The sequence below is a fragment of the Bos taurus genome, chromosome 1 (genome assembly GCF_002263795.3).
Source record: "Bos taurus isolate L1 Dominette 01449 registration number 42190680 breed Hereford chromosome 1, ARS-UCD2.0, whole genome shotgun sequence".
Taxonomy (NCBI): Eukaryota; Metazoa; Chordata; class Mammalia; order Artiodactyla; family Bovidae; genus Bos; species Bos taurus.
Genome location: NC_037328.1, coordinates 24690360 through 24706459, shown reverse-complemented (window position 1 = coordinate 24706459; position 16100 = coordinate 24690360). Strand labels below are relative to the sequence as shown.

General features: G+C 36.0%; 1 protein-coding gene and 1 long non-coding RNA gene across 11 annotated transcripts in view; one reads left to right on the top strand and one right to left on the bottom strand.

Moving 5' to 3' along the window:
* The window catches only part of ROBO2 (roundabout guidance receptor 2), a 656142-nt gene that overhangs the window by 362726 nt on the left and 277316 nt on the right, over positions 1-16100 (bottom strand). The gene's annotated exons all lie outside the window — the stretch shown is intronic.
* LOC132345459 (uncharacterized) overlaps positions 1-16100 on the top strand; it is a 62928-nt gene that overhangs the window by 814 nt on the left and 46014 nt on the right. Inside the window, exon 2 of the long non-coding RNA XR_009494795.1 lies at positions 3771-3898. This is a non-coding gene — a long non-coding RNA (uncharacterized lncRNA). The remainder of the gene's footprint in view (positions 1-3770; positions 3899-16100) is intronic.

Below are 16100 nucleotides of genomic sequence, written 5' to 3'. Positions count from 1 at the left end.
GCAGCTAGCAACTGCTAGAAATCAAGAGGGAAAATGTCTTCTAATATAAGCCCAAAGCAGGGAGTGTTTTTTTTTTTTTTTTTTTTAACAGGTAGGGAAGAAGAGAATGAGTATAAAATAAACCCTTTATGTGTTCCATGAAAGGTGGCTGTGTGTTTTGAAATTTATTTACTTAGTGCATTGAATTAAAACATACAGTCACACTTTCAAGTATTATACTGCTATGATTTGAACAGGTGCATTCGTATTACATATAATAAATTTCAAATTGTTCAGCTGTTACATACCAACAAAAATCAATCAGGTACACAATTGCAGCAGTAAGTCAAGGACTAACCACAGTTACCTTTTGAGGTTCTTAGTCTCTCCACCACTTGGGGGCAGACTGAACAGCAACAGGACAGGGAGGATAAGCCAACAGACTCCCTAAGTGCTTTTTAAAATATGAATGGGTGAATGAAATCCACTTAACTTTCATTTAAATCCATTTTGTATATAACTAGAGAACACAGGCATTATGACATAGAGTATAATTTGAATAATTTTATACTAAAATTTTACATGAAAGAAAAGGCATGTTCAATATTGGCATTCAGTACCACTGGCAGGCCCAGGCATTATTGATAGTGGAAAAAAATAAGAGTATATTTTTTTTCCCTGTTTTCCTTTACTCTTTAGAGGTTTCAATTAAAGCTGTCTTACTCATAACACAGTCAGCTGTAGTATAAACTTCCCAGTCAATGGAGAAACCTCAAATAGATAAATTCCAGTGAACAGACAAAGGCCTGGACTACTGACAGTCAATGCTTGTTCTGTCAGTCAGCATGAGCAATTAGGTTATTAGTTTGCAGCAATTCTAGGCAGGTCCAAAGACAATTCCTTCTTCTTACTTAAATTAGGAAACTTCTGCATCAGACCTGATCAATGACTAAAGCCATGGCAATTAAAAGAAAAAAAATCTATATTTCCAGGGATAGGAGAAGTTTAAAATACGCAATAGAGGGGATAGTTATTTCTCTATTATTAGACTGATGTATGAATAAAATGTATCAGACTTCTGCGGCTTCATTGGTTACTTTTTTTAAGATTGGAAGGGAAGACTTCAGAACACCTGGCACATGAGCAATTAGCTCATGATTGACTCAACCAAAGCCCATTCTGCCCATGTGATAAGACCAGATTAAAATGAAAAATAGAAATATAATTACTTTCCAGGTAATATAATATTAGATAAAGAGCACAGGCTAATCAAAATCATGACTTGGGCATATCTCTAGAAGGCGAATCCACAGTATAAATGAAAAAAATACAGAGATTGATAGAAGATGAATAATAACCACTGTCATCTTACAGAAGAACCTCAAGGGCACTAAAGCAAATTATTTGATGATCTAAAGCACAGTAATTTGATAAACACTATTACTTTGACATTTATTTCAATAAAATGTAGAACATCTTTAACTTCTCAATCATAAAATGTATAAAAGAACACTGGGTGGTTGGTGCAGCACCAAGTACATACAGAGTGAATATTGTATTTTAGGCACTGTCTTTAAGGAATTGTCGAAGAAGGCAATGGCACCCCACTCCAGTACTCTTGCCTGGAAAATCCCATGGACAGAGGAGCCTGGTAGGCTGCAGTCCGTGGGGTTGCAAAGAGTCGGACACGACTGAACGACTTCACTTTCACTTTTCACTTTCATGCATTGGAGAAGGAAATGGCACCCCACTCCAGTGTTCTTGCCTGGAGAATCCCATAGATGGAAGAGCCTGATGGGCTGCAGTCCATGGGGTCCCTAAGAGTCGGACACAACTGAGGGATTTCACTTTCACTTTCACTTTAGGTATTGTACTTTACAGGTCTTATCTAACTTTGAACTTGATCTTATGAAGGAGGTGCCAAAGTATCTTCAGGAAACTGAGGTTTAAAGACATTAAGTAAAAATAAATAAATAAATAAAATAAAGACATTAAGTAATTTGTGCAAATGGTGGGGCCCTGGGTTGCCTCTAAGTCAGTTTCACTTTCAGAATCTGTAATTTTAATTTACACTGTCTCTTGTTAATTATCACTCCAGTTTGCTAAGATTCTGGCCCAATCATACTAGCAAATATAAGTAAGATAAATGCTGTAACATTATTATCTATAACAGGAAAACAGGCCTTTGTGGCAGAGACCACCAGTTTCTGATGTAATATCTTTATTCTCTTTTTTGGTGTGTGTATGTTAATAGAACCCTAGTTTTTGGGGGAGACATAATGTGATCAGTGATAAGACTGCACTGCCCGGCCTTGTTTCAATATTGCTGCTGCTGCTGCTGCTAAGTCGCCTCAGTCGTGTCCAACTCTGTGTGACCCCATGGACGGCAGCCCACCAGGCTCCTCCATCCCTGGGATTCTCCGGGCAAGAACACTAGAAATGCAGGGCAGAGAGTTGTAAGCAAAACACACTGGCTCTGCTTTTCTTAAAAGCAGACAGACTCACTAGCCACTTGCCCTCTAGCCTTTTTTCCTTCTCATTATTCCGTAAATAAGAGGGTGTGCAGACCTTCTTGCAAAACATAGATGCAATTATGAGAGGGAGGTCAAACAATCTACAAACACTTTGGGTGCATAAATTGATAATTTATAATGACATTAACTTGTAGAAGTCTTTTACTACGAGTTGAATAAAATCCCTAACTGATAACAGCCCAGTTTTCTTAAATGTAAGTAAAGGGATTGAAGGATGCAAACTGAAAGTAACTTCCAGCTCTTAACTTTTATAATTTTGTTAGATTTCAGAGATGAGAAGCAAAGAGCAAATCAACTTCACAATCATTCAGTTGATCCAACACTGTCAAATTTGAAGCCTAGACTTGTTAGAATTCATCACAGAATGCCATTCACTCTCAGACTTTGTAACTCTAATATGTGAGAGCAGCTAGATCAGATAAAATCAATGTGGCCTAAATATAAAATTTAATTTCCATTTAAAATTGTATACTTGTTTATGTACCATCACACTTATGAAATTTTTATTTGTGTAGTTATGCTAAGAGTGTTCTGTAAATAACCCTGGTGTAGTTCCAAGTTTGTATTATTAGTTTTTGAAAGGTTAATTTTTTTTTCTCCACTTTATAGAAGAGGAAATTGAGGTTTTGGAGACATTAAGTAAACTTCATAAGTACAGGAATTTGTTCAGCACTCTTCTCCCTGTGCCACATTCTCCTTATTATTATTAATTCAAAATATCCATGAGCTTACAAAATAATGATGATTTAGCAGATACTTACAAAATTTGAAATTTTATTTGAAATTGTTGTAAAAGAGTAAATGTGCCACTGAAGTTTAGCCCCCAAAACCAAAAGATTAGCTTATTTTTAATAAAACAACCTGCAGGTACACTTCCTACAGGAGATATATAATAGCCTTGCTCTCCAATGAACTGAATAAAACAACCTCAATGTAATTTGTCTTCCTTCCCACCATGAGTCATCTGATATATGATGCTTTCTGTATAATCTTGTTCAAATATAAGCAATAAATGATACATTTTAACAATTCCCCATCAGTCCTATGATGTTAGGACTGAAAGATACACATTCTATTCTAATACTTAAAAAATGGCACACAAAACACAGAAACTCTAAGTCCCAGGGAATGATGAGAAATATCCTTTAACTCACTGATAGCAGAATCATGTGTAAAACTTAATCTTGCTGAATCAATGTCATAATCACTGAGTTGAGTTACTAATGACATATTCATTAATGTTTGTTTTGACTTAAGATAAAAAATCATTTAAGTAATACATGGAAAAGATCTCTGTTGAAAGAAAAAGAGGCTGTTGCAAGATGTCGGTTTTGAAAGGTCAAGACATCAAATATGGAGTCAAACAAGCATCTGGACTAAATGAGGTTGGTAGCAATGGGTCTATGCTGAGATTGGAGATTTGTAGTTAATATCTGTATAATCATTATGGTGCATGTGTGTGTGCTAAGTCACTTCAGTTGTGTCCAACTCTTTGCAACCCTATGGACTATAGCATGCCAGTCTTCTTTGTCCATTGGATTCTCCAGGCATGAATACTGGAGTGGGTTCCCATGCCTTCCTCCAGGGGATCTTCCTGACCCAGGGACTGAACCACCTCATCTCTTGTGTCTGCTGCATTGACAGGCGGATTCTTTACCACTAGTGCCACCTGGGAAGGCAATCTAGTTATGTGTCTGGTTGTACCTCCTTCTTGACACATGACTAGATTGCCTTCTGACTTCTTTGTGGGTTTCTGTGGCCATGTAACTTCATGCAGCCTATGAACTGTGATAGAATATGGCATGTGTTACTATGAAAAAATAAAAGTTGCTTAGTCGTGTCTGACTTTTTGCAACTCTATGGACTGTAGGCCACCAGGCTCCTTTGTCCATACAATTCTCCAGGAAAGAATGCTGGAATGGATAGTCAGTCCCTTCTCCAGGGGATCTTCCCGACCCGATCGAACCTGCATGTCCTGTATTGCAGACAGATTCTTTACGATCTGCAAACGACGGAAGCCCATACGTTACTATAGGCTCAAGTATTTATGTTGTTGCAACAGCCTTTGGAACTTTCCTTTTCCTCTGCGCCTATCACCAGAGTTCAATATTCCTTCACCCTTGCTGATGAAGGAAAGTTAATGCCTATACCAGACCAAGGCCCCAGCCAACCTACAATAGGAATATAGCCCAGAGGAGGGATTGATTTTTTTTTTAACCATTGAAAAAATTTGAACTGTTTGTTACCATGGAATTTCTAAACCATTGTACCATGATAAAATGTGGTGCCCAAAGTAATGAAGGTAGATATTCATTATCTCATTCTTTAGATCTTTTCCTTGATGAAGGGAGGAGCAGCCTACACCATATTCATGTAGAGGCATTTCTTTTTATTGAAAACAGCTGCTAAGTTCCAATTAGACATTTTAAGAAATGAAGATAAGCTTTGTACTGTCAGCTGTGAAATTAAGCATGACTCCAAAAGCCATCAGGCAAGAAGAATAAAGGTCATAGATTTATAGATTTGGTGATAATTAAGATTTCTGAATTTTAAAAATGTGTGCAGTCATTTCCGTGAGTAACTGACAGTGAATTCTGAAGTGCAGTTTCCTACTTCATTCTCAAGATGAGTAAAGACTGTTTCCTCTTTTGGGTCAAGGTAGACATTTTCACACAGTAATAATACAAACTTTGTGTGCTTTTCACATAAAACATTTAAGGTTTAACATAAGAAAACACACAGTCATTAAACTCGTTAGCTTGTGAGAGGAATCTATCTTATACTTTATGGCCGGGGAACAAAAATGATTAATTATCAAACTTGTCCAGACACTCACTCAAAAATCTTAAAAAAAGACATGTTATATTTTACTCTCTTACTATTTCCAGCATGGTTTATGTGTGAATCGAAAGGTAAGTCAAAAAGAACTCATTCATTTTCTCTACTGATCTAGCTTAGATACAGGAATGTGAGTTTTTCTGCTTCTCTAAAGGGCATTCATAAATCAGCTTTCATAGATGGCTTCTAGATAATACAGGAGTTAATAATGCAGATTAATTAATAATACAGACTAGTTAATAATAACAGTATTGCATATTTGAACACTGCTAAAAACTAGATATGACTGATGGTAACCATTCTCATTATGGTGATCATTTCCCAATGTGTACAAATACCAAATCATTAGTCTGTACCCCTGAAAATAATATTATATTTAAATTATTCCTTAATAAAGCATTCAAAAATATTAAATTAAAAATAGCCTATGGCTGTAAAAACAAAATCATCTGATTTCTGTCCATCTACATCATCCATCTACAAAAGCAGCTGGAATTCAACAGGCTTTGATATACATGCTGCTGCTGCTGCTGCTAAGTCGCTGCAGTTGTGTCCGACTCTGTTCGACCCCACAGACGGCAGCCCACCAGGCTCCCCCGTCCCTGGGATTCTTCAGGCAAGAACAGTGGAGTGGGTTGCCATTTCCTTCAATGCATGAAAGTGAAAAGTGAAAGTGAAGTCGCTCAGTCGTGTCTGACTCTTAGCGACCCCATGGACTGCAGCCTACCAGGCTCCTCCGTCCATGGAGTTTTCCAGGCAAGAGTACTGGAGTGGGGTGCCATTGCCTTCTCCGTGATATGCATGAGTAACTGCTAAAGGCAGGCAAGAATTCTAAAAGGTATAAAAGGTTTCCGAATCATTTATTTTGAGAGATGAGGATGAGAAAGTGAGATAGTTGTTTGAAACAGAGGACAATTAGTTGTGGAAAGATTCAGGTATATATACTGCTGCTGCTGCTAAATCACTTCAGTCGTGTCCGACTCTGTGTGACCCCATAGATGGCAGCCCACTAGGCTCCTCTGTCCCTGGGATTCTCCAGGCAAGAATACTGGAGTGGGTTGCCATTTCCTTCTCCAGTGCATGAAAGTGAAAAGTGAAAATGAAGTCGCTCAGTCGTCCCCGACTCTTAGCAACACCAAGGACTGCAGCCTACCAGGCTCCTCCATCCATGGGATTTTCCAGGCAAGAGTACTGGAGAAGGGTGCCACTGACCATATTATACTATCTAATAAAGAGTAAGAATCTTTAGAAGCTAAGAAGTGGTTAAACCCACACGTGTCTGTGTGCACTGCTGCTCAGTCATCTCTGACTCTTTGCGACCCCATGGACTGTAGCCCACCAGGCTCCTCTGTCCATGGAATAGCCCAGGAAAGAATACTGGAGTGGATTGCCATTTCCTCCTCTAGGGAATCTTCCTGACCCAAGGATCGAACCTGCATCTCCCGAGGCTCCTGTGTTGGCAGGCAGATGCTTTACCACTGCACCACCAGGGTAGCTAAAACCCCACACACTTATGGTCAATCTATGACAATGGAGATGAGAATATACAATGGAGAAAGGAAAGTCTCTTCAGTAAATGGTTCTGGGAAAACTGGACAGCTATATGTAAAAGGATTAAACTAGAATATTCTCTAACACCATACACAAAAATAAATACAAAAGGGATTAAAAACCTAAATGTAAAACCAGATACCATAAAGCTCCTATAAGAAAACATAGGCAAAATACTCAACATAAATCGTAGCAGCATTTTTGGGGATATATCTCCTAAAACAAAGGAAATAAAGCAAAAACAAGCAAATAGTACCTAATAAAACTTAAAAAGATTTTGCACTGCAAAGGAAGCCATTGACAAAATGAAAAGATAAACTACTGAATGGGAGAAAATATTTGCAAGTGATATGACTGATAAGGACTTAATATACAACATATACAAACAGCTCATACAATGCAACATAAAATAAAACCCTGACTAAAGAATGAGCAGCAGAACTGAACAGACATTTTTCCAAAGGGGAAATCAGATGGCCAACAAGCACATGAAAAGATGCTCAACGTCATTAATTATCAGGGAAATGAAAATCTAAACTCAGTGGCTTCAAAATATTTTCAGTAATTATATTCTTACCAAAGATGATGATAAGAGGAAAACAATAGAAGTCAAATTAAATAGCTACATATATCCCTAACGGACTGTGTTTTCAGCAATCCAATTGTGCAAAAATATGGCTCATCTATGAAATCTGAGAAATCATGTCAAAGATACATTTGATCAGAGCTATTGAAAACACTAGGGTATTTCTAGTGTACACACACTCCTACAATATCATTGGAAATGCTTTTATGTAACTGTGTGGCCTTTGGCAAAAACCAGAAACAAAGCTGTAGAGAACAGTTGCACAAATAACAGTCCAGTTAACTGATGAGGAAAAGAAAAAGATTAGAAATGGATATGTACATTGAGGTAAATCTCTTATTACCAAAATCGATTTTTTTCATGCATCTTAGATTCTGTTTTGATTAAATAAATTAAATGAGTCAGAAAATGAATTTAAATCTACCCACAGAAATTCATAACAAAATATATGGTGGATTACTTCTGCTATGACATTTCAATTCATTCATCAGAAGACATCTGATTACTCATGAGTGCTTATATTACATTAGCCTCTTTACTCTCGACAAAAAAGCTATATCAGACCTAATCCATTATGGGTTTTTTTTTTTTTTTTTTTCCATTTAAAGCTCATCACTACTATGCAAACTGAATTTTATATTTAAATGGTAAAATACTGAATTGGTAAATCATGGTCATAGAAAGTAAGTTTGTCCTAAATTATTTTTTTTTATCTATCAGGATATTGAAGAATTAATTGTTTTGATAAGAGACCTTGAGTCTTAAGTGAAACAAGGTAAGATTTTGTAATTCCATTTATTTTAAGACATCTCAAATGGAAAGAAATTCAGGTTTTTTCTGAAAGACACAGTTGCTCTCTCTGGAAATTAATATTTTTTTCCTTTTTTTTTTTAAGAACCAGATTTGAACTGAAAAACAAGATAAGGAGACACAGATAAAAATCTTTTCTAGCCACATATACTCAATTGCAGAGATTTTATACTCCAAACAGAATTGGAGCCACTGTCTTGCTTTCACATCTGCTTTAGTGGTCTTAGAAAATAAATTAATTTTCCTGGAAAGGATCTCCAAAAATATCTTTCTAATTTTAATTTCTCATAGATTTTCAGCCACCTGCAATTCTCTGTTTAAGAGACGTAGAGAAAATAACTTATTCTAAAACTTTTCTCAGGTTATAAATATGGACTCAATTTTATTACATGTTTATATTTAGCTTCCTAAAAAGACAGTTAATTTTTCCATAAATGTGCTCTAGGCTTGAGTTTATGTATCCTTAAAATTTGGTATGTGATCCACTGAAATTTTGAATAAGGGGAAAGTTTCTTCTCTCAGTTACTGGAATGATAGGAGAAGCCATCTGACTCTGAATAAAGAATCTCTAGAAGTCCTTACTAGATAGTACACAGAAAATTAATCTGAAGTATTTAAACACTTTTAATAGAAGAAAGAGCTAAGGTCTGATATCACTTTCTCCATTTTGATTTACCATGAATTGTCTAGAGGAAGAATTTATTTTCAGGAATGAAGGAAGTCACTTTCACACTAACATTTAATCCTCACTCATGCTGTTTTGCAAGTGACAATGCTTTAAATATTATAAGCATCTCCCTACAGGCCCTTCCACAGAACTGCAGGCACCAAGGTGGCTCTTGCAGATATGAATGCTTGATTCTTCCTGGGATTGTCCAGAGGGAAGTTTCGGCTAGGCTGTCTCTAGAGGTGGGAAGGATGACACTTTTTCTTTTGCAGTCAGGGCAGTTGCCTCTACACATCTGAGAAGGAAGCTAAAGTCACTGGTACAGAGATTAGTTGGAGAAGCAAGTGCTTAGGAATAGGGTTGCCAGATAAACAAACTGAGTACAAACATCTTTTTAAAATCTGGTGATCCAAATTATGAACCTTACTTCATTATCCAGTGGCTTCTTCGGTGCAGGGTGGAAAAAGGAATCTCTCTGTAAGCACTCAGCACATTGTCGGCAATCAACAGAAGCTTTTTCACTGCCTCTAGGTTCAAACATCAGAAACTAGGAAAACAAATAAATAACGCAAACACACACACAAAAGAAGCATCTTTCCCACTGGACAACTGCATGTAAATCAATAAAGTTAGAACACACCCTCACACCACACACAAAAATAAGCTTGAAATATCTTAGAAACTTAAATGTAAGCCAAGACACCATAAACACCCCTAGAAGAGAACGTAAGTAAAACATCTCTCCAACATAGATCACACCAATGTTTTCTTAGGTCAGTATCCCAAGGCAAAATTGAAATAAAAGCAAAAATAAACAAATGGGTGGGAGACGTGAGTTCAGTCCTTGGGGTGGGAAGATTCCCTGGAGAAGGAATTGACCTCCCACTCCAGTATTCTTGCCTGAGAAATACCATGGACAGAGGAGCGCGGCAAGCTACATGGGGCCACATAAGAGTCAGACACAACTAAACAACAACAAACATATAAGCTTTGGCACAACAAAGAAACTATAAACAAAACAAAAAGATAACTTACAAACTGAAAATATTTTCAAATGACATAAATGACCAGGCTTAATGTCCAAAATATACAAACAGCTCCTAAAAGTCAATAACAAACAATTCAATCAAAAAATAGGCAGAAAACCTAAATAGACATTTTTCCAAAGAAGACATATAGATGGCCAATAGGCAAACGAAAAAATTCTCCTCATAGCTAATTATTAGAGAAATGTAAATAAAAACTACGATGAGGTACTCTCACTCCAGTCAATATGGCCATCATTAAAAATTCTATAACTAATAAATGTTGGAGACGGTATGGAGAGAAAGAAATCCTCCTACTGTTGGTGGGAATGTAAATTGTTGCAGCCACTATGAAAAACAGTATGAAGGGTCCTCAAAAAACTAAAAATAGAGCTTAATTTAATTCAGCAATCCTACTCTTGGGAATATACCCAGACAAAACTATAATTGTAAAAGATATATGAGCCTCTATGTTCAAAGCAGTATTATTTTTTTAATTTTATTTTATTTTTAAACTTTACATAATTGTATTAGTTTTGCCAAATATCAAAATGAATCCACCACAGGTACACATGTGTTCCCCATCCTGAACCCTCCTCCCAAGCAGTATTATTTGAGCAAGACATGAAAACAAACTAAATGTCTAGCAACCAATGACTACATAAAGAAGATGTGGTATATATACATACATATATATGTATATGCATGGTATATATATTTTTTCAGCAACACAGACAGACCTAGACATTATCATACTAAGTGAAGTAAGTCAGAAAGACAAATACCATATGATATCACTTATATGCAGAATCTAAACCACAACACCAATGAACATATTTATGAAACAAAAATAGACTCACAGATGTAGAAAACAGGCGTGTCCTTACCAAGAGGAAAGTGGATGGGGAGGGAAGGATTGAAAGTTTGATATTAGCAGATGCAAACGATTATATGTAGGATGCATGAACAACAAAATCCTACTGTATAGCACAGGGAACTCTATTCAATAACCTGTGATAAATCATAGTGGAAAAGAATATGAAAAAATAATACATATATGCATAATTGAGTCACTTTGTTGTACAGCAGAAATTAAACAAAATATTTTAAGTCAACTATATTTTAATAACATTTTAAAACAAACTCCCTTCCCCCTTAAAAAACATAGCATCTTTCCCATTTTTCCTTTTAGTTGGCTTCACATTTTGCATTTTTCCTTCATTCCCTAAATTTGTATTTGGGAAGAATAATCTCAGAAACTGTATTTCTGCAAAGGATGTATATATATATATACATATATTTGTATGTTGTGAATGCATAATATATGGCTTAATAACAACCAACATACATTAGAATAGATATGAAAATAAAAAAGAAGGAAAATAAATTTTGGTTTTTTAGATGTTAAACTCAATAGCCCAAGGGTCTTGGGCTCCAAAATCACTGTTAACAGTGACTGCAGCCATGTAATTAAAAGACACTTGCTCCTTGGAAGAAAAGCAATGACAAGCATAGACAGTGTATTAAAAAGCAGAGACGTTACTTTGCCAACAAAGTTCCGTCTAGTCAAAGCTATGCTTTTTCCAGTAGTCATGTATGGATGTGAGAACCAGATAATAAAAAAGGCCGAGCACTGAAGAATTGATGTCTTTGAACTGTGGTGCTAGAGAAGATTCTTGAGAGCCCCTTAGACATCAAGAAGATCAAACCAGTCAACCCTAAAGGAAATCAACCCTGAATATTCACTGGAAGGACTGATGCTGAAGCTCCAATACTATAGCAATCTTATGCGAAGAGCCAGCTTATTAGAAAAGATCCTGATGCTGCGAAAGATTGAAGGTAGGAGGAGAAGGGGGCGACAGAGGATGAGATGGTTGGATGGCATTATCGACTCAATGGACATGAGTTTGAGCAAGCTCCGGGAGACGGCGAAGTCAGGGAAGCCTGGTGTACTGCAGCTCATGGGGTCACAAAGAATTGGATGCAACTAAACAACAAAACATTAAACTAATGTTTCTCAATCCTGGTTATAATAAACATTAATTGAGATTTAACATCCTCCTTCCCCAAAATTGATGACCTGATCCCAGCCACAGAGATACTGACTGAACTGACCTTGGGTGGGAAGATCTTAGATAGGGAGGAGCCATTGGTAGTTTTAATTAAGGTCCCTAGGTAATTCTAATGTGCTGTCAAGGTTAAGAGCTACTATTGCAGACAGTTAATACTGGCCTACTTTAGAAGTATATATATATAAAGTATACTTTAGAAGTATATTTGGGCCATTTTAGTAGAATCAGAATTAGAACCCAGTATTCATTTATCTTCCTGATTTATGGTGGAAATAATATTAGGCTAAAGACCTTGGATTCAACCCCAAATCAGCTATTTACTGTATGCATGGCCATGTGGTTGATCAGCTATTTTAACTTCTCTAGATACTGAGTTTCTTAATCTGCAAAAAGCACAGTATTCCCAAAATATCTACAAATTTTGAACAGGGTGGATGACATAATGGCTTTGTACACAAATACAGGCATTTTATAGAACTCCCTGGTCACTTCCATGTCACTGAAGTCACTGATCATCTTTACTAACCTGTCTTAGTGCCATAATATTATGGTAACACATGAATGCTCAGAAACAGCACTATTTAAATTCTTTGGCAGATACTCTAGTACCTAAACCTAGCATCTTGCATCTAGCAGTCTCTGTTTCTCTTTTCAGGTCCACATCACTCTAGTCTATTAGAATGTGTTCAAAGTCATCAGCACAATTTTTAAGTCTTAGGTCACTTAGAGGTTCTTTTACACAGATGGTCTCCCGTGAACATCTAACTAGGTGCTGGTATTTATGTTTTAATACAATTTTATTCACATATCACTAGAAAACTGATAATGGTAGCGTGAACTGAAGTCTCCCCAAATCCAGGGAATTTAAATAAGATATTCCTGCCTTCAAAGAACAGGATTTAATTCTTGGCTTGAACTTATTACCTCTAGCATGAAATGAATGAATAACCATATTTTCTGAAACTTTCAAATTAATATTTATATTTAACTTTCCTTGTGTGTATGTCAAATATGTATTCTTTGTATGAATGCAGTTTAGTAGAAATATTGAAATGCTCTCCTTTAGTCAAATTAAAATCTCATCTACCCAGCTCACTTATAGTTAATATTTTAAATTTAACTCAGGTTGTTTCCAAAAGAAATTTTATATGTTACGCAGATTTGACAAAAATCTCTCTACTCCCCTCTTTACTGAAAATCCTCATTAGTTATATAAAGAATGATTAGAACCTCATGAAGATGTCATCAGTGGGAGCCCTGAGTAAGGTTTACACAAAGTGTTTAAAGACAATTTGCCCATCTTTCTTCAGGGTATGGACTGTCCAGGTCACTGCAGTCCATCCTCACAAACATTACTCACTTGACCCATGGATGCTCTTTACTGTGAAACCCTTGGCCAAAATGAGAAATTCTATTTTGAAACAGTTGACTTAAATCCTACAGAATATATTCTAATCTATAATTTTCTGAAATTAAGAGATAATACTAGTGTCAGGTTACTTGGTTCCAATAGAACAATTCTATCTTAACAAAGAAAAATACCAACTTGGTGTCTCCCCATCATTATTTTCATACCACCCAAACATATGTGAACTAAATCTGTAAGCTGAGACAAAGCTGCAGGAGTAACTTGATTTCTCATCCACGAAGTTCAGTTGCCAGAAACACTATTATATTCTATATCATATCACAGGAAACACACATATGACACAGTACAGCAGAAAAATATTGTGTGTGTTGCGTGTTCAGTCACTCAGTCATGTCTGACTCTTTGCAACTCTATGGACTGTAGCCTGCCAGGCTCCTGTGTCCATGGGATTTTCCAGGCAAGAATACTAGAGTGGGATGCTATTTCCTACTCCAGGGGATCTTCCAATACAGGGATCAAACCTACGTCTCCCGTGTCTCCTGAATTGCAGGCGGATTCTTTAGGGCTGAGCCACCAAACAAACACACAATGTACCATATTTTCCACACAACTATATTATGCATGCTTAAAGTTGCGACTGTTTTGTAAAATACGGTATTTAAAGTGATAAGGTATCCATTTTTGAGGCTGGGGATGAGGTGGAAAGAATGCATTTATTGAACATTTTTCAAGGATAACTAGAATGAAAAGCAACACTCTATATTGTCAAATGTGGAGATAATGTCCTTCATACAGAATACCTTTGTTCCTGACAGGAGCAAAGCAATATCAGCATGACATATTATTTTCAGGTTAAGTTTTCTAAATAAATGTTCTAATGCCTTTTGAAAACAAAGTTTCTAGGATAACACATTCCTCTAATTTTTGAACTAAATTAAGAGATGTCAGTTAATAATTTTGCTATTATAGAACCATCAGATCAGATCAGATCAGTCGCTCAGTTGTGTCTGACTCTTTGCAACCCCATGAATCGCAGCACGCCAGCCCTCCCTGTCCATCACCAACTCCCGGAGTTCACCCAGACTCACATCCATCGAGTCAGTGATACCATCCAGCCATCTCATCCTCTAGGAAGATAAATTTATCCCACATACAGACTGACATAAACAGGTTTCATGTTAAATGGTTTATATCTCCATCTTTTAAAAAATATTTATTTTCAAAACTCAATTTAACTTTCAGTAAATAGTTCACTGGTCTACTAGTGAATTTACCTCTTAAATTACTGCCACATTGCATTTTTAAATACATATATTATTTTAATAAAAGCTAAGTGAAGGAACACTTTTATTGTATTTTTATAATTTTATGAGATACAGTTCATATTAATGATCATACTTTATAACTGAGTTTATATATAAACTTTGCTTTGCCCAAATAACTGAATGCTTCAAAAAGTTATAAACATTTATTTATATTTTATTAACCAAATTGTATTGCTAATTTGACACATACTAATGTGGTGGTGGTTTAGTTGCTAAGTCGTGTCCAACTCTTGTGTCCCCCTGGATTGTAGCCTACCAGGATGCCCTGTCCATGGGAGTTTCCAGGCAAGAATACTGGACAGGTTGGCATTTCCTTCTTGAGTGGATCTTCTGACCCAGGGATTGAACCCGGGTTTCCTGCACTGCAGGCAGATTCTCTACTGACTGAGCTACCAGGGAATTCCATATACTAATACAGCTCTCAAAAAATGTGAGAGATTTGTGAAAGGAAGTTTCTATCCAATTAGAATATGCATAATATTTTGAAATATTTTAGGAGGATTCTTTTAAAATTAAATACTAACATAACTACATCATTGGTTGCTGGATATATAAATACATTATTATAGTAAACTTACTGTTTGAGCAAACTTCAAAACTGAAACAAAACATTTTTATTTCCTATTTAAAATGATTCTTTCTTTTCTATTGTTACTATGTGGAAGGAAAGGGGAATAGGATATTTGCATTATCTACTAAACTTAAAATTTTCCCGTGCCTTATTAATATATTTTTACAATAATAAAGAAGTTACAGAAAGTAAATATATTTAGGTTCTTTTTTTTTTCTGAAGAAGAATAAAGAATGCACACACACACACACACACACACACAATTCTTTGGTAGATATTCTGGTTCACTCTCATTTAAATAATATAAAGCTACTTTCATACTCTGGAAAACTCTGAAAACATTAATTTTTAGTAATATTTTCACATGGAAGTCTGGTAGTTTTTAAAAATTCAAAATAGTTTTCTGTTTTATTATTCTCTGTTTTATTTTCTGTTTTATTTTTCCTCTTTTGTGACCTTTTGTTTTCACACTTATGACAAATGATCATTTTAAAATAGATACTGAACTTGGGGAAAGATGTTATCCTTCAGGCTTAGAATGCTTTCTACCATGGTCGTTAATTTAATTTTGATAATGCCAGGTGAACATGAGTGAATTCACTGATTTTAACTTAACATTTTAGACTTGGAGATGAGGGGGAAACTGATAACATCTCACCACTATAGACTGTACTCTTCTGTTCTTTTTATATCCCACCTGAGAACACCAGCCCCAAAGGTGTCAGCCTATAGTGCTAACATATTGCATGCATGGCCCATTCTGGGACTTGGAT